We start from the raw sequence: 25424 nt of genomic DNA on the forward strand, positions 1-25424 counted from the left end.
TCCATTGTTGGTACAGGGCTCAGTGATACCATCTGTGACCCAAGTGATTTTCCCTGTGTTAAATCCAGCAAGTTGGTGATTATCTTTCCTCGGGGTTGTAAAATTGCTACGGCAGTTCCATAGTGCTTATGCAGACACAACTAAGTGCTACGTAGAAGCACAGGAGTTTCGTCTCACCGGTCTCTGTTAGTGAAGAAAACCTTTTCCAAAAGCCTGCCTGCCAGCTCTTAGGCCTCTTCAGCTGGGAATGGGTCAGTGCCCATGCCTTTGCTGTAAAGCTAGAAGGAAGACTTTCTGGCACTTTTAGCTTCTGAGGTACAGGCAGGTTCTGCCAGCAAAGAAAAAAGGGTGGAAGAAATAATTGCTAAATTGGCAATCAACAGTGTTTAGCCTAATTTGCCACAGAAAATAACTGACCTGCTCTGTGATATCTTATTGTGATAATATATTTCCTTAGAATCCAAGGTTTAAGAGGGATGAAACATTGTTAAATATGACACTAGGAATTATGATGCTTGGGGTTTCAACTCTGAGAAATCTGCAGATTCTAATATTCCCTTTGAGAATGGTCATGTTCTCTACAGAAATTTGCAGAGTCTAGTTCCTTTTGAAATCTTACATAATGATGATAGTTTTAACATTATGCCTCCTTTTTTGAACAGCTTTTTACCATTGACAGTTTGTAAGGTAGTAACTCCAATCTGTGATGTTTACTCTGTTGCCAGACAAATGGACAGAATAGAAACCTGCTCTCAACGTGCTGGGGAAAATCCCGGAATTATAATGAAATGCCAGATGTTCAAATGGTTTCAGCAGATTTTCAGGTGAAGCTGCCATCAGCAACTTATTCTCATTGGAGTTGCACATAGGCAAGTGGCTTAAATTAACAAGAGGACTAACCTGGTCTTTATGTTGAAATTAGGAGTTCTTGCCTGTGTGCTAAGGGTAGAAATGGCAGTCTCACTGGACTCTGTGGTATAGCAACACACTATGAAAAGCACAGCTGGAGATAAGTCTATTTTGAAGGTGCATGGAGTGGGTATTCAAGGCACCCTTTACCTAGTTATTGTCCCTACAGTTTCCTCATCAAATGTGGAACCATTATGATTGCTTTCTTGGAAGGACATCTAAAAGCAATGAAACACAAAGGGATTCCATCTTAGATTCAGAATTTGATGTCTGCCAGCATCAACAATGAAAGTCTGGGTAGGTATTTTTAAAAGGATGGACGAAGTGTGTAAACAGCAGTATGGCAGTGGGACAGTGCTAAACCAGAGACAGAAGACATACCAGGACTTCAGAAATAAGGAAGTTTGTGATGAAAGGGCTCAAATTAAATCAGGGCTGTTAGTTTCTCCTCCATGTGTTTTTCTAGGTTGGATATGAAATTTATTTTGAATAATAATTACCTTGAATATTTCTTGCCTATTTTAATTAATTATAGACTTTCACTGTCTTCAGTAATTTCATGGTCTTTCTTGTCTCTTTTAAAATATAAACACTAAAAATGTGAGCCAAACTACATTAGAGAAGCAATCACAATTCATTTTAAATTAGAAAAACCTTAAGTGTAAAAAACAAATACCCAAACCCTGAGAAATTCCAGTTCCTTTCCTCTATGGTTTTCATTTATTTTAACATTTTTGTAAGGGAAAATTAAGTGTATAAATGAGAATAGCAGAAAGAGTACCCATAAGTCCACAATAACTACATCTTCAGCTACAGGTACTCCTCACTGACTCACCTTTGCTGTCTGTGTGAACTCAAAAACAGAATTGATGGGATAGTAAGGGATACTTAGATTTTACTCCTAAACTATTTCTGTAGGGTCATTTTATTTCTATTCTATATCACTATTTCATATTGGCTCTCATGGAACATTTAAGTTAAAAAGGTTTTTCTCTCTACAGTAATCAGTTAAAGCAGCAATAACTGGCAAGAAAAAATGAGTTAGAATTTAAAAAAGGGTAAAACCTGACAATTCTGAAAAATGAAAATAATGCTTTAAAATGTATCTAGGATCATAAAAGCACTCAATTATATAATTAAGGTACTAATAATTGAGAAAAAATGACTAGGTATATTCAATTTTTCCACTTTTTTAAAGATTTTTTTTTTTGAAATAGTTTATTTATAGTAATTTGTTTTGAAATAATTTTTCTTTAGAGATAATTTTAGATTTACTCAAGACTTGCAAAGATACTGCAGAGAGTTAGCTTACCTACCTTTCTCTAATGTTAACCCTTACACAACACACTTATCAACACTAAGTCATGAACTTGGATGTGTGGTGCCAGGTGGGCACTGGAAATACCAGGGGAACACTTTGTAAAATATATAATTGTCTAATGACTATGCTGTACACCTGAAACGAATACAAAATAATGTTGAATGTAAACTGTTGGAGTGTCAGCCTGCGCACTGTAGGCTCTTGGGTTTGATTCCTGGTCAAGGGCGCATGCCTGGGTTGCACATTCGGGTGGGGCCTGTGTGGGACGCTGATGGATGTGTCTCTCACATCGATGTTTCTCTCTTTCTTTTTCTTTCTCTCTCTTCCCCTCCCTCCCTCCCTCCCTCCCTTCCACTTTAAAAGCAATGGAAGAATATCCTCAGGTGAGGATTAACAACAACAATTTTTAAAGAAATTAACTTTGGTGGCATGGTGGCAGGTTTATTTATTTTTGGTTGTCACGTCAGCCAAATCGTCATGTTGAACAACATGCGTTTTGCCAAATTACCTGGAGCTGCACTGTGGTGTTAATCATGATCATTGCTATGCCCTTAGCCCCTTTAGGTGGTCCTCTTTGATAGCGTGACCTTAACTCCCTGTTCCTCAGGCTACAAATGACTGACTGCCTTTCAGGCAGGTGCCCAGCCATGTTTAGTCTAAATGCTGGCAGGAAACCTATGATGGAACTTAGAAAGATGGCTTTCCAGTTTTAACTTCACTTCTATCTGTGTGCATCTTTATAATATATAATATCAACCACCCCATTTTATTTTTTTATCCTCACTTGAGTATATGTTTATTGATTTTAGAAAGCAAGGAAGGGAGAGAGAGAAACACATCGGTGAGAGAAACATCGATTGGTTACCTCCCGTATGTGCCCCGACCGGGGATCGAACCTGCTGCCTCTTGGTGTATGGGATGATGCTCCAACCAACTGAGCCACCCAGCCAGGGGATCATGATTAACTTTAAAAAAACCCCAAACACAAGCCCTGGCCAGTGTGCCTCAGTTGGCTGAGTGTCATCCCAGGCACCAAAAGTCGCAGGTTGGATTCCTGGTCAGGGCACTTGCCTGGGTTGCGGATTTGATCCCATCAGGTGCATGCGGGAGGCAACCGATCCAAGTCCCAATGTTTCTCTCTCTCCCTCTTTCCCTCCCTCTCCCTCCAAAAAATCAATAAAACATATTTTTACAAAACACAATATCCTTTTATAATCTACTTGAAGTTATAGTAGATATATGGGTTCATATGGGGAGAAATGATAACTTATGTTATTTTTTAACCATGAGAGAGTCTGGAGCGTCTTTTATTATATTCAGTTTCTTGTTCCTCAGTAAAGTTTCTATAGGCTAAATTTTACTCCTCTGAACTGTATGGTTGTTGCTGTTCTTTAGTTTTAGGGACACTGTCTTGATGGTTTGTTGGATTTGTTTGGTTCTGTTTTATATTTCTGTTTTAAAGAGCTTTAGGCTGAAAAATGCACCCTGTGATTTTACATACCATCTTTCTAAAACTCCATAATTGCAACAAAAATAGAAACTTCTTTTATTTAACCTTGATATCCAAATTAAAATATGGTGGTTGTCTACTTTTAATATTTTTTTTATTTTAAATATATTTTTATTGATTTTAGAGAGAGGGGAAGGGGGAGGGGGAGAGAGAGAGAGAAACATCAATGATGAGGGAGTCATTGATCGGTTGCCTTCTGCACGCTTCCCACTGGGGATCGAGCCCGAAACCCGGGCACGTGCCCTGACCAGGAATCGAACCTCGATCTCCTGGATCCTAGGTCAATGCTCAACTGCTGAGCCACACTGGCTGGGCTACTTTTAATTTTTTAAAACTCTTTAATACTTGGATTTACAGGAAGTTAAAAGAAGTTTATTTTGTCTATCACACCTTACTTTGATTCACTCATTCATGTAGGAACTATTTATTGAGCAACTATTATTGTTCATACACTGGGGTAGTTGGTGAACAAGACACATAAGAACAGAGCTTTCATGTTTTGTGGGAAGGTTATAGTGGGAAGATTGCTAGAAAGGAAGTAATAGGGTGCTATGTACAAGAGAAAGGGAATACCTACTTTATATGTGGTGGTCAGAAAAGGCCTTGTCCAGGAAGAAACATTTAAATTGAAGCCAAAGGATGAGTTGGAGAAACTTATATAAAGAGCTGTGAGATGTTACAGGGGAAGGAAGCAGCATGTGGAAAAGCCCCAATTTAGGGAAGCCCTTGACATATTTTAGTAATGGACAGAAACCAGTGTGGTTATAGTTGTCCAGGTAAAGAACAACATATTTTGATTTTGGAGAGGTAGGTCATGGAGGAAAGGGCTTTACTTTTTACTTGTTGTGCGGCAGGAAACCCAGTTGGAAGTAGAGCAGGCATACATTTTCTAAACTACAAACTTGAATGTGCAAGATGTAACTTTATTTCTTTATAACTACAAGTTCCTTAGCTCTGGAGCTTCTTATCTACTGGGTAGTAGAAAATAATCTTGCCAATTTAGGATAAAATCAGTAGCTTCTGGTTTAACTTAATGAATTCTAGGGTAACTCAGACCCTTGGGTAAATAATCAGTCCTTTGGATAACATTTTAGTTTTTCCACATAGGCCCTCCCCCCCCGTTTTTTCCTGGGATGGAGAGTATGGGTGGAGAGCCTTTTAATTTCTCCTGGCATTGAACAGGGGGCATTTCATTGTGCCACCCTCTACCCTTGGTCAGTGCTACACCGGTGGGCTGTCCTGCATAGCGCTGTCTGCTGGGCTGCATCTGAAGCTAACGTCTGTGCTCCTCCCACGGCCCCTGCTCAGCGGGCTTGTGCGTGCTGGCTTCTCTTTAAGCATAGGCTTCTGGGCCAATGGCCCAAAGCAGACTCCTTAATGGTTCTCCCGTCCTCCCATCGTGCTGGCAGGCGCCGGATCCGGAGGCAGCTTTTCTGGTCTAGGCACGTCATTGGCTGTTGCTGCCCTGCCACGTTGACGTAGCGTTAGGCACAAGGTTTTGCCTGAAGGCTTGCAGTTTCCTGGACCATCACTTGGGAAAGGAAAACATAGTTATTTTTTATTCTGGGTTCTTCTCCACAAACATACTGGAGGTTTTCCTCACCCCAAGACAGTAACAAATGGGACAGATGGTAAGAATTCTGACCTCCTATCTAAGCTATCTTCTAATTCTCCTTCCTTACCACATTCCTCCCCCAGGTTTTTATGTCCTTTTAATTGTTATGGGAGAATTGCACTTAACAGTGTCACCTGCCACTTTCTCTGTGCTGTGTAGTTCAGTAATTTGAAGCTGTTTTCACTTCACGGTGCACACAAACTACTAAAATCTGTGGCACACCAAAAAATATATTTTTTACTGATCTGACAAAAAAAAACAGGTATAATTTTGATTCTTTCACAGCAGACAGCTGTTGCTGTGTTGGCTATTGTCACTTTTTTATTTGACAGTCTAAGGGAAAAGAGGTCAGTGCCCCTGACTAAATAGTCAGGTATTGCATGCTTTAAAAATTCTTGCAGCGCACCTGTGTGCCAGCCGCAGCACATTGGTTGGAAATAGCTGCTGTAGTTTATAGTATTAACTCTGTCAGCAGCAGCTTTCTTGCTTTGTGTTACACTAGATTTTCCAGGGCCAAGAGACCAAAGAAAGAGTTTGACAATGCCACCATTACATCAAGAGTTTATTAAGGGAACTTACATATGAGGCACTTCTTGGGTAGGGGCAAGACACCATGGATATCCTCTGTGCTGTGTAGTAGGCTCTAAGGAGTTATATAGAGCTAGGAAGACTGGATACAGGGGTACTAGGGCGTGACCCTCCCCAGATAAGGGGAAAATACTTTATATGCTTACTTGGGGAAGGGCAAGGGCCTGTTCCAGGAACCAGCACACCTAGGGCAGAGGGGAGGGGTCTGTCAGTCTCTGAGGGGATTTATGGGAAGCAATCTCTGTTCTGGTCCCATCCATCTCAAGGGTCAGACAGCAGTCAAGTCACTAAACAGTCTCTCCACACTGCGGTCTGATACTGAAAGCCATGGGTTTAGAATTTTATAAAGCTCTTTTTGCTGTTAAGGCCTTAGATACTACAATTGAAATTCTTAGTTTTTAAGAATTATGGTTTCATAATATAAAAGCTGAAACTCTAAAACTTAGTAAAAAACATAGGTGTAAATATTCATGATTAGGCAGCAGTTTCTTAAATATAACACTGAAAGCACAAAAAAACAAAGAAAAAGAAGATAAATTGGTCTCCATCAAAATTAAAAACTTTTGTGTATTAAAGAACACCATGAAGATTGTGAGATATGCAAGTACCAGTATTTTTTTTAGAGAGTAAATGGGTTCAAAATTCAGAATAGAATTCTAAGAGATACAGATTTCCTCATCATCAGTTAAGAGGTAACATAAATATTGGTAATGCTGGAATTGATATGAGAAATGCAAAGAAAGGAGCCCTGGGGGATTGTCGGTACCTAAGGGTTGACTAGAGAAAGGAAGGAATGACCTGGGAGGTTGAAGGAAGAGTATGAATTATCATAGAAGCTTCCTCCACTTGATTTTAAGCTTTTTGAGGGAAGTTTTAAGAAAGAGTGGTCATGCAGTGTCCAGTGTAGCAAATAGGTCAACTAATATAAGCACATCTTCTATAGAACAGTTTCAGTGGGGTCTCCATGGTAGAGACACATAGCAGCTGGCTGAGGACTGAAGAGTGAATAGTTGTGCCCGGCTGGGGTGGCTCAGTGGTTGAGCATCAACCCATGAACCAAGAGGTCACTGGTTTGATTCCCTGTCAGAGCACATGCCCAGGTTGTGGGCTTGATCTCTAGTCGGGGGCATGCAGGAGACAGCCAATTAATGATTCTCTTTCATCACTGATGTTTCTATCTCTCTGCCCCTCTCCTGTCCCCTCTCTCTAAATCAATAAAAACATTTTTAAAAATAGAGTGAATAGTTGTGAAAGAGTGGGAACAGGAAGTGAAGACATTCTTTTCAAAAAGTCTGGTTATGAAAAAAGACATAGGATAGTGGATAAAGGGCTTGTTATATCATGACGCAAGAGACTCAACATGCTAAATGGAAACAGTCAATAGAAAGGGAAAAACTGAAGGTGTAGGAAAAAGAGGGACTGAACATTGTCCTGAAGAACAGAAGGAAGGGAGTGAAGAACCTTCCGTTGAGTAGGAGCAGGAACATAGTTTCCACTGAAGCAGGACTAACGAAGAAGGAAGGGCGCAGGTGGGAAAAGTGTTTGGGTGAAAGGTAAGGATTTGGGGCATCAGCATACTTGATGTATTTTTTCAGTGTAGTGGGGGGATAATGTCATCAGCTCAGATTATAGGGGGAAAGATGGCAATTGTCTCAAGGCCTGGATGCTTCTTACTAAACTGTAGCACAGTATTTTGCAGCCATAGCTGTAAACTGGATAAGCATGACAGGAACCTAACCCCCTAAGTGTAGCCAACTGCAAAGAAGAAATCCACATGTAATTGACCAAATAGTGTCTGTAAGCAATAGCTAAGCCTCCCTTTGGGGAGACAGAGCTTTGGATGTAAATCCTCTGTCTCCTTGACTTGCTGCAAGTAAACAAAACTATCTAATGACAACCAGGGCTAGTTCTTGAATTGAGCACCTCAAGCTGCGAACCCCTTGAGCTCTGTAACAATTGTAGGGGGAGAGCTTGAGGAAGAGGGGAGAATTTTGAGGCCCTTGAGGGAAAGAAATGAGAAGACTGACTGAATTGGATTACTTATAAGAATTGTAATAATGCATTTTTCATGGTTCTGGTATATATATTTCTGTGATGATTTCCTCTCTTTCTTGAGCCACCAGCCTAATTGTCTAAGGCTAAGCAGACAAGTGGAGCAGTGGGATTGATCTTGGTCTGGGTGTTACCGGCCATTGTGGCAGAAGGGGTAAGGAGGCAAGAGGTTCCAGCAGTGAGTGAGCGAGGTGATGGGCCACTGAGTCTACGCTCAATAGGAACAGATGAAACCAGAAAGTAGCTGCTGGAATATGAAGTGGTCAAGATGGATTTTGAAATTTAAGGTTTAACAGGAGGAATGGTTGCCAGTTAAGACTGAATGCAAAATCTTGCTATCGAGTAGGTTTCTGAAGTGGAGAGAGAGTGAAGTTTATTGGAGTTGAGGAGATAAGGGAACTGTAAAGCCAGGGTGTTACTGGAGTCAGGTATACAGAAGTGAGTTGCTCAGGATGGTGGCAGAGCACAGGGTAGAAAGATTTTGAACCAGGTTCCAAGGTCTTCAGTGAATGTGGGAGAGTGACCAAGAGGTCAGTAGATGACAGTAACAAGGACACAGAGGTAACAACAGATGACATAAACCTCAAAAGAGGTACTTTTATTTGTGGTAAAGAACTGTGATGGTGAATAAGGCATGACTTCCATGCTTTGCTGGTGGGAGAAAGAACAGCTTGCACTCATGCTTTCGTCTAGGCAATAAGATTGGTTCAGTGTTTAGGGTTAATTTGTTTACAGTGGAACGATGTAAAGGGTTATCAGGAAGTATAGCTATTGGAGAATGTGTGATTTTCAAGGAGGAGAAATGAGCAGAGTGCAGCAGGAAAGAGGGATTAGTTGGAGAGGCTTAATTATTGGAGGGGCTTACATTTTGGATGATTGCGGTGATGATGTAGAGCATGGTGGTCTTTGTTAATTTGTGGGAAGATGTGTTTATGCTGACAAACTCAGATTCTGGTTTAGGCACAAAGCTAGATGGCTTCATTGTGTTCATGTTTGCTTAGCAATGTGTAGCACTCGTGGCCTTTGCTCAGCATGTCGTAGAGAACCCTAGCATGGAGCTGTTTTTTCCTTTGGCAAGACTTAGCCCTGGGCGAGGAGGGGAGGAAGGCAGGGGTGGAAGTGATTGGTGAAGGGTATAAGTGCTTCTGAGCAGGTCCTGGCATGTATTCCTTAGAAAAAATTCTAAATGGAAGGGTAGCATAATTGGCACTTTCAGTAATGACTGTAAATTTCACAAATGGGCACATAAAACACCATCATTTGAATGTCGATTTCAGGCCGGTACAGTGGATGGAGTGGGGCTTAGGGAGATGGCCATATCATGATAATGGAAAATGTTCTTGTCCTTATTCGGTTGATTCCCGGCTGGATGATGACTGAGAGGTTCCACACAGCGTCTTGGGTAATGGAGTGACTGCTCCGATTAGGCAGACAACCTCTTGAAGCCATTGGGGGCTATAAGAAGGGCAAATAAAGTAATGTTCCTTTCCACCACATGCACATGTTCCAGCATGGAATCCACATGCTGGGATCTGCAAGGAGATACTGCTGTTTAGTGTTAAGGGTACAACTCAGGAACAGCCAGATGGAAGGGAGGCACAGGGGAGGTCTGAGGCAGGGGCATGGAGCTTCCACCCTCTCCGGACATGCTGCCATTCCAGCACCTCCTTGCGTTTGCCAATCGAAGCACCAACCTTGTTTTTTAAAAACAGATTTTGCTCTAATAATGGAATTCTCTATTATTTTCCAAAAACATTTTAAAAAAAGATATTAACCAGTCTTCTTGAGGGATGGCCTGAAAAAGTGGGTTCCATCTATAATTTTGGGAAACTGAATGTCTACCCACCTTGGCAATTCACTATGAACATCAGCTTTCATCAGCTTAGTAAAGGCTCAGGGAAATGATATTAGTACTTATAATTTAGCATTTTTTGAGCACTTCTTATTTTAAGGCTCTAACAACCCCACATGTATCAATCTTTCTAATCTGTACAACTCTACCTTCTGCAGTTGTCAGAGTGGTGAAACAGCATGCTAGTGACATGGCTGTGCTAGTGGGTGGAAGGACCAGGATTCAAACCCAGATAGACGGGATTCTGAGGGCTTTGTACTGTTTGTAACCAGTAATGAAACTGGTTTAGTGTTAAGCCAGCATTTCTGAAGCTTGTTTGTAGAAACTCATTCTCTCTGGGAGATGCCGCTTTGAGCCAGCCTGCACTGGTGATCTGCAGTCTTTTCAACACCACTGTTTAGAATAGAACTAGTTTCTAATTTTTTTACCTTGGTTTTCTGTTGATAATATTAAATGTTATATTTACTTATTTGTTATTTTCTTCTACTTGAAAGCCTAATATTTTGACCTTGAGGCATTTCATATTCTTCACAGTGACCTCAGGACTTTTTTCAAGGTCAGCATCACTCTATAGTACTTTTGCGGTGCTAAAACAGTTTATAATCCAAATCACTATTTAACTTTGCTTTCTCTGCTCACATATTATCATAATTTAAAAAAAATAAAAGTTGCTTTACAAGGTAAGAAACTGACAGCTGTGGAACATGATAGTAATTGACCTCTGAGTTTGAACCTTGGCTCGCCTTTCTATTAGGTATGTGGCCTTAGCAAATAGTTACTTCGTTTCTCAAAACTTCTGTTTCTTCTTCTAAAAGACAAGGTTAGTATTTTGCAGGATGGCTATAAGAATTAAGTGGGAAAATTCATGTAGTGTCTGGCACATAAAGGGCTCTCAAATGTTTATTACCCTTTTGTGTTTTTTTCTAAGGAGGTTGTCTCAATTCTGTACTGTGAATGAATTATGAAAATAGTTTTAAGAAAGATCAGTTTTAAATTTGAATGGCCTCAGTATTATGCTGATATCAGCTACATTGCTGATAAACTGATGTTGTCCTGATACAGGCTATATGGGAGCTAAAACCAGTTTCCTTCCTGCTTTCCAACTGACATAATAAGCAAAACCTGACTGGGCAAACATAGACCTATTTATTAGATCACTTATTATTAATGTTAAACTAGCTCTGGTGCTGACTTCTCCTGTTCTTTTTGAAATTTCACTGTTGTCATTTAAAATCTGACAGACCTTCAAAAGCTTCGTAGGATGCTTAATGGTTTAAATCATTCTCGAAAACATGTGAGGTATATTTTCCAAAGTGATCTTCTCTGTCTAGCAATATGTTCAAAGTCATGAATGTTGGACAGAATTATATTTTCACATTTACTACTGGAGTTTTGTTCAGTTTTCATGGCAATCAACTTTGGGGTTTATGGGCAGTACTCAGCACACATAACCAAAGCATGAATAATCATTTAAAACAAAGTTGTGGAGATTTTTCAGTTTCACAATGACTTACTTCCTAAGCAAAAACAAAATGGGTTTGGTTTGAGCTGTATGAGGGGGATCTCTAATATTCTATTCTACATGCCTCTTATAGCCCTGATACATAGTAAACACTTAGTAAATATTTATTGATGGACTGAATTTGATTTCTAGTCCTAACTTTGTGCCTTTAACCTTGAACCTTCTAAAAATTTCCGTTGCCTCTTATGTAAAACAGGAGGTACCAATGTTTATCTCCCAGGATTGTAACAATTAAGTGTTTATGCATTTAAAATAGCTTGTGCATCCCTGGCCAGGTGCTCAGTTGGTTAGAGCATGTGTCCCCCTCTCCCACCCCAATTAAGCCAAGGTGAGAGTTCGATCCCCAGTCAGGGCACATACAAGAAGCAACCAATGAATGTATAAATAAGTGGAACAACAAATTGATGTTTCTCTCTCAAATCAATAAATAAAAATTTAAAGATAAAATAGCCAGCGCCACACATGGCACATAGCAGACACATAGTGCATTGTCTTCCCCCAGACACCTCATTTCATTCCTCAGTAATGCTCTCTTCCACTCCTTTTTTTCTTTCTCATTCCCTAAACATTTAGAAGCTGTGTTCAAGAGAGAATATGAATGTTTGGCAATTAAACTGAAAATATGTTCTTTTGTAGCCCACACTTGGAATGTTTTAGCAAAAATGATTGTATGCCTGACAGACCTTGGTTTGAATCCTGGGTTTGTAATGTACTAACATTATGATCTTATGCAAGTTATTTAACCTGTGTAAAGTATTGGGAGCCTAAATGAGTACTAAGATGTATAAAGCATCTAGTTCATTGTCTGGTTTGTGCAGGCCCAAAATGGATGTTATTTATTAAGTTGAAACTATTATTTAATCTGATAATTTACATAATTAATGTATATCGGGAGCCTGCTCTACGGGAACCCCGTTAAGAGCAGTCAGGAAGATTGTGAATGAACTTTGGGCATATTATGTAGGTGACTGAATTTGACCTTGCCTAGAATCAGGTTCAGCAGAAGTTGTATTTTCTACTGTATTTGAAGCAAAATAAACTAATGGGCTGTTATTACATTTGGCACGGCTTTTTTTAAATGTTGCCTTTCTCTATTGAATATCAAAATTAAAAAAAATGAATGTCAGATAGGTTCATGAGTACTAAAGCAGACCACATAGATTTTGCTATCTGAAAGTTTTGTATTTTTATCTTTTGCTGGACATACATTTTCAGTTCTCGTTGGTATATACCTGGGATGGAGTTACTGGGTCATATGGTAACTTTATGTTTAACTTTCTGAGCAACTGCCAAACTTTTTTCAAAGCAGCTGCATCATGTTATATGGTTTTTAATGCTAAAATACTTGGAACAAATAAGAGAAAAGTTCACTAAAATGTTAACCTAAGAATATTAGTCCTCATGATAGCCCTTTTGGCAAGCCAGATGGAGGTCTGAGTTTACTTCATTTCCTTTTCAGAATGAAAACATTAAAACACAAACCTGCTCCATAGAAATAGTGTCAAATTTTTATGCTCTCTTACTCCTTCACCTACCTACTTCTCCTAAAAGTTTGGAATATGCTTCCAGTGGATGATGTTTACTTTCACGTCAGAATAGGTCTCTAAAAGCGGCATTAAGGTTCTGGCTTTGTTTTCCTTAGTGAGTTTCATATTTTATTACATAGTCCACTAGTCAGAGAAATTGAGCATTGATATTTCTATGGAAAACATTCTTGAATCAAAATTCAAAATAGGTTTAATTAGTTATGATTAAGTTTTCTTGGATGTAAAAATAATTTTCAAAAATATCTCATAAAGATCTCACTTAAAAATCTTGTGTAGAAGATACTCTTTTAACGTAGTAGGTGGTTTAGAGTTGCTTTGTCTACCCTGCTGTTAACACTACCATGGCTGTTCTGTTGCTCACAAGTCATCATCATCATTCAACCTCCTGTATTCATTCACAGAAATATTTATACAGCCTTCTTAAATTTACATAAAACAAAATTGTAAATAATTGGTTTCATTGGGGGTAGAGAACTTCAAAGCAGAAAGAGTACTCAAGAGAAATACTACTTATGGAGTAATTTCCAGTGCTAGATTGGAGCGTAAGTGCTTTTTGCACCTTACCTCATTTAAGGTGACAGTCCATATGAATTTGTTTGGAAGAAGAAATATGATTATCAGTCACTCCATAAAGCCTGAAGTGAGCTCTGGCTCTCCAGGATAAATTAATCTTTATTTTTTAAGGATATAGTACAGAAATTCAGTTGTTTTGGGTAATGAAAAATCAAAATCAAAGGAGTTCTTTTTTAGGCAAGTTTCTTTCAGGTTTCAAAATATGGAAGTCATTATCATTGTGGATATTGAATATATTGTTTGCTGAATTCTATAATTTTCAGTTATTTTTGCAATTATTTTGGTGCCTAAATTTATTTATGTTTACTTCACTTTTGGAATGTGTAAGTAAACATAGTTGCATTTGAGCTAGAGAAATACTGGAATTAAATCAGAATTTTTGTCTGAATATTGATTACAAAATTTTTTTTGGCCATAGTATGAAGTTTGCAGTTGATAACCTTCTGTACTAACAAGTAGTACTGAAATTGCAAATAAAAAGATCTACCTCAAAAAATTAGAACTACCACAGGATCCAGCACTTTCACTTTTGAGTATATATTGAAGTAAATGAAATTACTATCGCAAAGAGACCATCTGCACCCCCATGTTCACTGCAGCATTATTTACAATGGCCAAGACATGGAAACAACTCAAGTGCCCATTGGTGGATGAATAAATAAAGAAAATGTGAAGTATATGAGCATGTGCGCGCACACATGCGCGTGTGCACACACACGTGCACGCACATGCACGTGAACGCACATACACTGGAATATTATTCAGCTGTAAGAAAGAAGGAAATCCTGCCATTTGTGACAACATGTGAAATTACTGAAATACATCAGACAGAGAAAGACATACTGTATGATCTCACAAAATTGGGCATGGAAATAGAGAACAGGTTAGTGGTTGCCAGAGGCAGGGGTAGGGGATGGGGAAATGGGTGAAGGTGGTCAAAAGGTACAGACTTCAGTTATGAGTAAGTTCTGGGGACGTGATGTACAGCATGGTGACTGTAGTTAGCAATACTGTATGTTTGAAAATTGATGAGAGTAGATTTTAAAAGTTCATATAAAAAAGAAGAAAAGTTCTCATCACAGGAAAAAAATCCTGTAACTATGTGAGGTGATGGATATTAACTAAACTTAGTGTGATAACCATTTTTCAGTATATACATATATCAGATAATTATATTGTACAACTTAGACTAATACAATGTTTTATGTCAGTTATACCGCAGTAGAACTGGGGAGAATACATTACCAGATAAAATGTTATGGTTGCTATTTTATTTTAAGGTATTGGTAAAGGGAAAGAAGCTAGGTAAATTTTGGAAGTCAAGTTTTATATTACGAAAAACCAACTTAGTGGTGTATGCACACTAAGAAACCGTATGGTGATCTGTGACCAGAATGTGGTTTCTGCTAGGAGTGGTCGTTGTGTAGATGGAGTAGAATCTGGCCATGCTTTATTGCTCTTAGTGTCCAAACTCGGGTCTTGTTGCCAGAGTTCCTGCAATTGATCCTTTACTGGGAATTACAGTGCATTTCTCTGTAGAAAGAGTATGGTTCAAATAGTCCTCTTCTAGTTATTCATTCATTAAGTAAATATTTGAAGCTCTTGATAGAAGGCAGGTACTCTGTTATATACTGTTTATGTTTACAAAAATACAAAGATGAAAAAAAAAGTATGACATAATCCTTAATCTCAAACGGCTATTTTGTTAGATGTGAGAGCACAAAAGAAGTGGTTGAAAGTTACCTAATATGGTTATATTTATTCCCTTCCTTCTCCATGGTTCTTAGGTGCTTATGGATTAAATTGGCCTTTGAATATTGCATAGGTTCTCAAGTTTATTTCATAATTTTGTGTCTCAGGTTTTAAACATGTTTCTCAGGTTTTATAATAAAGTGTAACTGAACTTGGAGAACACGGTCTGTGAATAAGTTTGAGACTCAACCTATTTTGAAATGGAGAAATGCTTGCCTCAACATTACTGAGTTAATATATAGTTGGTATAAAGTTTTCAATTCTAATTGCTGACTTGCTTAGTTAGTTGATTGATCATAATTAAGAAAAAAGTGTAAGAGAAAGGAGGGTGGCCTGGGTCGTTTTTCAGGTACAATTTTTCAGTATGATAAACATCTTTATAAACAACTTTCATTGATTGTTATTTCTGTTTCTCGTGGATAATCAGATGGCTTCTCTTCCTATTCCCTTTTTTAGGAGACATATGTGAAAGGGTGAGAGGCCTTACGGTTGAGTAGACAAGGTAAGCATTCAAGTGAATTCTTTAGTATCATTGTGACAATTGAATTGAATAATTTGATATAAAAATAATTTCAGTTTTTTAAAAAAGTAAAGTATTAACTGTGTTAATATTTGTATCTGGCATTGCTACAAGTGCTTTATGTTCATTATAAACCTAAACCTCACAACAACCCTGTGACAGAGAGACTGTTATACCCACTTTGCAGAGTAGGTGCTGGAGCACAGGAACCCGAGGATTTCTGCTACTGATATCATGCTTTTGGCAAGAATTATGACAGCCTAAGAGTAATGTGTTCCTCTCTTGCTCCCCTCACCCCTCCGGCCAAACTCATTTCTTTTTTGTTGTTCTTTTTTGCTTTGCAGGACAAGTTTCTAAGCCTTCTTAGTGTCCAGAGGTCAGATTTCGTAGCCAAGGTAGGTTTTATGTCCTTGGGAAATCCTTAGGTACCTTATGTCTCTGTCTGCCACTTTTTTATTATCTTTGTTTTTTCAAAGTTACAGTTTAATGAGTTAAGTAGTTTGTAGGGATTGTTCAGACAAACGGTAAATCTCCTCAGTCCTCACCTTATTTCCCGTTCTCAGAGGTAACCATTCTCAATTCTTAGCTGTATGGTATTTTCCTGTGATTTATGTTCCCGAGTTTACATGTTTTCTGTGTCCTTATCGCTAACTGAACCCAAGCTTTCCTCCCAGTTGCCCACATTTCCTATTTTCTTCCACGTAATTTATTCTGTCAGTGACATCATGTTGAAGAAGCCCCCCCAGACTGGAGCACTTTCCATGCCTCCTAGTGCCCGCTCTCTGTGGGAGTTCTCTTTTCTCTTCTGTCCTGTCCTGTGTCTTCCTCTTCTTGGTTGACTCCCACATTTTGCTGAAGAAAGGGCAAATGGGAGGCAAATTATCTGAAACCTTGAATTTCTGAAAATGCCTGTGTTTTCCTCTTAGCCTTGATGAATACTTTGGCCTGTCTATGTATAATTCAGATTGGGAATTGCTTTTCTTCAGAATTTTGATGATTTTGTTCCATTGTCATCTAGCTTACACTGTGGATGCTGAAAGTTCAAAATCATTTTGATTTTTCATCTATCGTTACCTGTTTCTCCATGTCTGGAAGCTTGTAGGATCTTCTCTTGGTTTCCACTGTTATAGAATTTCAAAAAGATTTGCTTTATTATGGATGTACTTTTACAATTTATTACGCTGTGCATTCTGGGTTTTCAAATAGTAAACTTACATTGTTTAATTCTGGGACGTTTTTGTAAATTATTTCATCGATTTTTCCCCTCCCTGTTTTCGCCTCTGTTGCACAGGTATTGAATTATCTTGACTAGACCTCCAGTTTTTTTAGGTGTGGCCCTAAAATTTGATTGGAAGCTCTGAGTACATCTTTGGTACTCACTGACTATGGGTTCACTGTAGAGTGAGCCGAGTTTGCCATTTATTAGGGAGCCCTTGATATCTGCTCCTCATTTTTTTTCCCTTTCCAAGAACAGAAGTCTTAATCTCCTGCCTGGTGTGTGAAAGCTGGTTCTCTGGCAGCTAAGTGAGGGAAGAATATGTAGATGTGTTTACCTACCCCCTGGTTTCATTAAGCCCTCCCCACTAGGTGCTTTGTGTCCCTCTGTTCAGAAATCCGCTTTAGAGAATAATCCTCCAGAATTTTGCCTTGTTGACCGAGACAAAGTAAGCCAACCATGTGGAATGGAAGACACCAAGAGATAACGCCCAGAGCTTTAGTGGTCCCTTCACCCTGTTTCTGGAGGTGCTGTTGCCAGTTCCTGACCCTTTAGAGAGTTCTGTGAACTAAGCCAGGTGGGCTTTGGCTTTCCACCCTGTGGGTCTAGGATTCAGCATTAGTTACCATCTGCTTTCCAGCCTTCAGATTTTTGTTCATGCCTTAAAAATACCTGCTTGGCATTTTAGCACAATTTTGAGAAGGAATGAAATTAAATGTGTGGTTAATCTTCAATTTTTACTCAGAATCTAAGTCTAGATTTTTTGTGTGTTTAGTCTTTTATTTGTCTATTAATTTTTTTATTGGGAAATACATATAAAATTTATTAACCATTTTATTTATTTTTTAAAAATATATCTTGATTGATTTCAGAGAAAGGAAAGGAGAGGGAGAGAGATAGATAGAAATATGAATGATGAGACAGTCATTGATCGAGCCCACAACCTGGGCATGTGCCATGACCGGGAATCGAACCCCGATCACCTGGATCCTAGGTCGACGCTCAACTGCCGAGCCACGCCTGGCCGGGCTTATTAACCATTTTATTTTATTTTATTTTATTTTATTTTATTTATTTTTTAATTTAATTTAATTTAATTTTAATTTAATTTAATTTTATTATTGTATTTTATATATATATATATATATATATATATATATATAAATTTTTTTGCTTTTTTTTTTTTAAATTTTATTTTTGTTTAAAATATTGCAGATGTCCCTTTTTCTCCCCAAAGACCCATTCCTCCCGGTCCCTTTCCCTTCCCCAGTCCCTCTCCCCACCATTGTCCCTGTCCTTGGGTTGTGCATATATGCATATAAATTCTTTGATTACTCTCTCCCCCTCCACCCAACCGCCCTCCTCCATCCCTCTGACATTCGTCAGTCTGATCCATGCTTCCATGTCATTGAATCTATTCTGTTCATCAGTTTATTAAGTTCTTTAGATTCCACGTATAAGCGAGATCATGTGATGTTTGTCTTTCTCTGCCTGGTTTATTTTGCTTAGCATAATATTCCCCAGGTCCATCTATACTGTCCCAAAGGGTACTGGATTCTTCTTCTTTACAGCTGCGTAGTATTCCATGGTGTAAATGTCCCACAGCTTTTTTATCCACTCATGTACTGATGGGCTCTTGGGCTGTTTCCAGATCTTAGCTATTGTAAACTGTGCTGCTATGAACATCGGGGTACATATATTCTTTCTGATGAATGTTTCAGGATTCTTAGGATACATTCCTAGGAGTGGAATCACTGGGTCAAACGGCAGCTCCATTTCTAATTTTTTGAGGAACCTCCATACTGTTCTTCATAGTGGCTGCACCAGTCCGCGTTCCCACCAGCAGTGCACTAGGGTTCGCCTTTCCCCACACCCTCGCCAGCACATGTCGTTTGTTGATTTGTTGATGGAGCCATTCTGACAGGTGTGAGGTGATACCTCATTGTGGTTTTAATTTTCATCTCTCTGATGATTAGGGACGTTGAGCATTTTCTCATGTGTCTCTTGTCCATCCGTATGTCCTCTTTGGAGAAGTGTCTATTCAAGTCCTTTCCCCATTTCTTAATTGGGTTGTTTGTCTTCCTCTTGCTGAGTGCTATGAGTTCTTTGTACACTTTGGAAATTAGCTACTTATCAGATACATCCTTGGCAAATACGTTTTCCCAGACCGTGGGGTTCCTTTGTATTTTGAGGCTGTTTTCTTTTGATGTGCAGAAGCTTTTTAGTTTGATGTAGTCCCAGATGTTTATTTTTTCTTTTGTTTCTCTTGCCCTAGGAGATGTATCAGTGAAAAGTCTACTACGTGGGATGCCTGTGACTTTACTGCCTGTTTTCTTCCAGGATTTTTATGGTTTCGTGACTTACATTTAAGTCTTTTATCCATTTTGAGTTTATTTTTGTGTATGGTGAAAGTTGGTGGTCTAGTTTCATTCTTTTGCATGTATCTGTCCAGTTTTCCCAGCACCACTTACTGAAGAGACTGTCTTTACTCCATTGTACGCTCTTGCCTCCTTTGTCAAATATTAACTGACCATAATGGTGTGGGTCTATTTCTGGGGTCTCTGTTCTGTTCCATTGATCTGTAAGGCCTGTTGTTGGACCAATACCAGGCCGTTTTGATTACAGTGGCTTTGTAATACAGTTTGAAGTCTGGTAATGTGATCCCTCCCACTCTGTTCTTTTTTCTCAAGATGGCTGCAGCTGTTTGGATTCTTTTTTGGTTCCATATAAATTTTCGAAATGTTTTTTCTAGGTCTGTGAAATATGCTGTTGGTATTTTAATAGGAATTGCATTGAATTTATAAATTGCTTTGGGTAGTATGGACATTTTAACGATATTAATTCTTCCAATCTATGAGCATGGTATATTCTTCCACTTGTTTAAATCTTCCTCTATTTCTTTTTTCAGTGTCATGTAGTTTTCCGAGTACAGGTCTTTTATATCCTTGGTTAAGTTTAGTCCTAGGTATCTTATTTTTTTAGTTGCAATGGTAAATGGTATTGCTTTTTTAGTTTCTCTCTCTGAAAGTTCATTGTTGGTGTATAAGAATGCCATTGATTTCCTGATGTTGATTTTGTATCCAGCTACCTTTCCAAATTTGTTTATCAAATCTAGTAGTACTTTGATGGAATCTTTAGGGTTTTCTATGTACAATATCCTGTCATCTGCAAATAATGAGTTTTACTTCTTCCTTTCCAATTTGGATCCTTTTATGTTTTCTTCCTATCTGATGGCTATGGCGAGGACTTCCAGTACTATGTTGAAGTGGACATCCCTGTCTTGTTCCGGTTTTTAATGGAAATGGTTTTAGTTTTTGCCCATTGAGTATGATGTTGGCTGTAGGTCTGTCGCATATGGCCTTTATTATGTTGAGGTATGATCCCTCTATTCCCACTTTGCTGAGAGTTTTTATCAGAAATGGGGGCTGGATTTTGTCGAATGCTTTTTCTGCGTCTATTGATATGATCATATGATTTTTGTCCATTTTGATTATGTGATGTATCACATTTATTGATTTGCAGATGTTGTACTAGCCTTGCATCCCCGGAATAAATCCCACTTGGTCATGATGTATGATCTTTTTCATGTATTGCTGGATCCGATTTGCTAGTATTTTGTTGAGCATTTTAGCATCTATGTTCATCAGGGATATGGGCCTGTAATTTTCTTTCTTTGTAGTATCTTTATCTGGTTTTGGGAGTAGGATGATGCTGGCCTCATAAAAAGAGTTTGGGAGTTTTCCCTCCTCTTGAATTTTCTGGAATAGTTTGAATAGAATAGGTGTTAATTCTTCTTTGAATGTTTGGTAAAACTGGCCTGTAAATCCATCTGGTCCAGGACTTTTGTTTGCTGGGAGTTTTTTGATTACTGCTTCAATTTCATTAGTTGTTATTGGCCTATTCAGGTTTTCTGCCTCTTCTTGATTCAGCTTTGGAAGTTTGTATGCTTCTAGGAATTTGTCCGTTTCCCCCATGTTGTCCAATTTGTTGGAATATAGTTGCTCATAATATTTTCTTAACAATCCTTTGTATTTCTGTTGGGTCAGTTGTTATATCGCCTCTTTCATTTCTGATTTTATTTATTTGGGTCCTCTTTGTTTCTTAGTGAGTCTGGCTAAAGGTGCATCAATCTTATTTACCTTTTCAAAGAACCAGCTCTTGGTTTCATTGATTTTTTATATTGTTTTTTTTAGTCTCTATGCCATTAATCTCTGCTCTGATTTTTATTGTTTCCTTCCTTCTACTTCCTTGGGGCTTTTCTTGCTGTTCTCGTTCTAGTTCTTTCAGTTGTTGTGTTAGATGGTTCATTAGATCTTTTTCTTGTTTCTTGAGATAGGCCTGTAATGCTATGAATTTTCCTCTCAGAACTGCTTTCGCCATGTCCCATAGGTTTTGGCTTGTCTGTTCATTTTCGTTACTTTCCATGAAGTGTTTGATTTCTCCCTTGATCTCCTTGGTAACCCATTCATTGTTTAATAACATGCTATTTAGCCTCCATGTGTTTGAAAACTTTTGAGTTTTTTTTATAGTGGTTGATTTCTAGTTTCATGGCATTGTGATCCGAGAAGATGCTTGATATGATTTCAGTCTTCTTATATTTGTAGAGACTTGCCTTGTGCCCTAACATGTGGTCTGTTTTTGAGAATGTTCCATGTGCACTTGAGAAAAATGTGTATTCTGCTGCTTTGGGGTGAAATGTTCTGTAAATGTCAATTAAATCTATTAGGTCTAGTGATTCATTTAAGGTCTGCGTTGACCTGTTGATTTTGTCTTGATGATCTGTCCAATGCTGCCATTGGGGTGTTAAAGTTCCCCACTATGATTGTGTTGCTGTCAATCTCCCCTTTAAAGTCCCCCAAGAAATTTTTTATATATTTAGGTGCTCCTGCATTGGGTGCATAAATGTTTATAAGGATTATTTCCTCCTGTCGGATTGATCCCTTTTGTAATATGTAGTGAACATCTTTGTCTCTCGTTATGGTCTTTATTTTGAAGTCTATTTTATTAGAAATAAGAATTGTTACTCCAGCTTTCTTTTCCTTTCCATTTGCATGGAATATTTTACTCCATCCCTTCACTTATAGCCTGTGTGAGTCTTTTGCTCTCAGGTGGGTCTCGTGTAGACAGCATGTATTTGGGTCCTGTTTTCTTATCCATTCAGCTACCCTTTGTCTTTTGATTGGACCATTTATTCCGTTTACACTTAAGGTTACTATTGATATCAACTTATTTAATGCCACATTTCCCCTTTATGCTGAGGTACCTTTCTCTCACTATTCCTTCTTTTTCTTAAAGCAGTCCTTTTAGCATTTCTTGCAATGCTGGTTTAGTGGTACTGAACTCCTTTAGCCTTTTTTTGTCTGGGAAGCTCTTTATTTCACCTTCAATTTTAAATGATAGCCTTGCTGGATAAAGCAATCTTGGTTGCATGTTCTTGCTTTTCATTACTTGGAGAACTTCATGCCACTCCCTTCTGGCCTGAAGAGTCTCTGTTGAGAGATCAGCTGTCAGCCTTATGGGGGTTCCCTTGTAGTTCACTGCTTGTCTCTCTCTTGCAGCCCTTAATATTTTCTCTTTGTCCTTGACATTTGCCATTTTAATTATTTGTGTCTTAGAGTGGGTCTCTTTGGTCCCTCTTGTTTGGAACCCTCTGTGCTTCCTGAACTTGTGTGGCTTTCTCCCTCGCCAGCATAGGGAAGTTTTCTATCATTATTTCCTCCACGAAGTTCTCTATTCCTCGCTCTCTTTCCTCCCCCTCTGGCACTCCTATAATGCAAATGTTGTTTCTTTTCATGTTGTCCCAAAGCCCCCTTAGACTGTCCTCATGCTTTTTAAGTGTTTTTCTTTTTGCTGCTCTGATTGAGTGATTTTTTCTACCTTGTCTTCTAAGTCACTTATTCTATCCTCTGCTTCATTGAGCCTGCTTTTAATTCCTTCCAGTGCATTCTTGATATCAGATACAGCATTCTTTATTTCTGTCTGAGTTTTGTTTATGGTATATATCTCTTTTTTTATGTTTTCACTAAGCTCCTCGATCTTATCATCTAGTGTCTCCTTAAGTTCTTTGAACATCTTCGTAATCAATACTCTCAACTCCATTTCTGATAACTTGCTTAACTCCATCTCATCAAAGCCTTTTTCTGGTGGTTTTTCCTTTAATTTGGGGGTTGTTTCTTTGTCTCCTCATTTTGTTAGGTCTTAGTGTTTGTATCTACATATTAGATATATTTGTTGTCCCCCAGTCTTGTGGGATGGGATTTTGTCCAGTGGGTCCAGTGGAGCCCAGAGGTGTGTTTTCCTTACACCTCTGAGCTCTTTGCTCTAGGCGTGTCCCTCTTGTGGGTGCCCCTTTTGTGGTTTCTTTATGTTCTCCCGTTGTGGTTGGGTCTAGATTGTTGTTGATCAGTCCTTGAGAGGACCCTTCTCTCAGGTTGGCTAACTGTGTCTCAGCCCCAACCTCAACTTGTAAGCTGTTGTACAGGTGCTGGCAAGGCAGGACAATACACAACTAAAATTCCAGGAAACAAGAGGTATCTTACAAAATTTCTTGACAGTCACAATGAAAACAACCCATGTGAAAATAGAACTGGGAGAGTAAAGGGAGAACACACACACACACACACACAAATGCTTAAAAAAAAGAGAGAAGGAAAAGTAATGCTTAGAGAGAGAGAGATGTATATTGTTGTTAATACTGGTGAAAATTTAGAAAATAATAATAAACTAAAATGTAAAAAATAGGCAAGCTACTGGAAGATAACAGAAGCAGAGAAAAGATTCTGAAAGAAGGGCCAGCAAAAAATTAAGGGAGAGAATAGGAATAGGATAATAGTTGAAAATGAAAGAAAACAAAAATACAATAAAGAGAATATGAGAAACTACCAGTCGGACAGGAAGACAGAAAGGAGCATAATGAAAGAATGAAAGGAAAGTAGAAAAAGGAAAAAGAAAAAGAAGAAAAAAGTTATGCCAATGGATTGAGAGGAGAGAGAGAGATAAAGCCCAGGCAGGGAGGGAGTCTGGTAAGAGATTTGGGGGAAACTATAGAGGAAAGCAGTAAACGTGGTTATAATGATAAAGTCCCAGTCGTTAAGCAGGGATATCAAGCAAGTCTTGATATTAGAAGCAAGAATAGAACAAAACAAAGCAAATAACCAAAACAAAACTAAAAATAACCTAAGCAAGACAAAATTATTTTATAAAAAAGCGAAAAAAATTTAGTTAAAAAAGTGTTTAACAAAAAAATTAAAAGAAATTATTATAAAATTTAAAAAAAGGAAAAAACAAATATTCTCCTCTTTCTCTTCTTCCTAAGGAAAAAAGAGAAAAAATAAACAAACCCACAAACAAAAAGCAAACAAAAAAACCCAAAAACTAAAAAAACTCAAACTAAACACAACAAAAAAACAGGAGAAAAAAAGGTGCTCAATCAGGTGAGTTTTTTCTGGGCAACTTATGTTGTCTGAGGGTCACTGTTTTGTGGGCTGATTTCCGTTCTCCTGGAAGGTGCTTGTGTATCACCCAGTGTGAGGAGCCGTCTGGGTTTGGCTCTGGTGTCCTTAGGTAGATGGTTGGTCTGAGGCTCTCTGTGGACCACCTCCTCTTGTCAGCAATTTTGCAACGTTGTAGTTGCCTGGTCTTGCTCCAGAGTCTTTTGTAGAGTATTTAGGGTGCAGGGTGGCTAGTGTAGCTCAGGGTATCACTCCCCTTAGAAGTGTCGCTGTCAGGCGCTCACTCTGCGGGAGTTAGTCTTTGCTCCACAGCCAGCTCCTCAGCCCCTATCTTGTTCTCTGATTCTAGTTCCCCAGGCTCTGGCCTGCTGCAGGCTCAGATTGATTTCAGCCTGTTGCCTTTTCTGCCTGGGCCGTTTCAGCAGCCTGGGCTCAGTGGGTTCAATTAAAAAACATTCTGGTGAGCCCTTTGCCTGCCCAGCCCCCAGCAGGGGTTTTCAGCGTTTCCTCCAGTTCCCAAACAACAGACCCTGAGAGTCTTATTCTTGTAATGTCCTCCTGTGAGCTGCTTTCCCTTGGGGGTGTCTGGGGCTTCAGTGAGCGGGACCCTCCCCTTTCCTGATGGGTGTGGTTCCCCCCTCAAGCAGGAGAGGCCGGCGGGCTCCTCCCCTTCCTGCTCAGCTCTGGTTGGCTGGTCGCACCAGGCCACCCCTGGCCCGCCCCTCAGACCATCTACTGTGCAGACCCCAATCCCAGCGTCTGCTGGTCTGTCCCCCAGTGCAGGCTGGGAAGGTGGGAACCAGTTCCGTGATCAAACTGGCAAAGGCACAAAGCAACACACAGGCAGACAGTCCGCCCTGCAGTGTCACGCCGCCCTCGCTCCAAGGCACCCAGCAGGAGGGGACCCAATGCCAGCTCCACGCAGTTCCCCGCACTGCTGGTCTCAGCAAGGCTGGGGCGGCTCCACGCGCCACCATGGCGCCCCTCAGGGCTGGT

The 25424-nt window shown here is 39.2% G+C and overlaps 1 protein-coding gene across 5 annotated transcripts in view; it reads left to right on the top strand.

Annotated features, from left to right (window-relative positions):
• The window catches only part of SHLD2 (shieldin complex subunit 2), a 114245-nt gene that overhangs the window by 8525 nt on the left and 80296 nt on the right, over nucleotides 1-25424 (top strand). For 4 of the 5 annotated variants that reach the window (XM_081158049.1, XM_081158045.1, XM_081158044.1 and 1 more), the window contains 2 exons: nucleotides 15698-15743; nucleotides 16106-16156. The gene's annotated coding sequence lies outside the window, so the exon portion shown is untranslated. Of the gene's footprint in view, nucleotides 1-799; nucleotides 825-15697; nucleotides 15744-16105; nucleotides 16157-25424 lie in introns of those variants that run through there. The other variant, XM_081158046.1, reaches the window with a different exon arrangement.

The sequence above is a fragment of the Miniopterus schreibersii genome (genome assembly GCF_964146895.1).
Source record: "Miniopterus schreibersii genome assembly, chromosome: 14".
Taxonomy (NCBI): domain Eukaryota; kingdom Metazoa; phylum Chordata; class Mammalia; order Chiroptera; family Miniopteridae; genus Miniopterus; species Miniopterus schreibersii.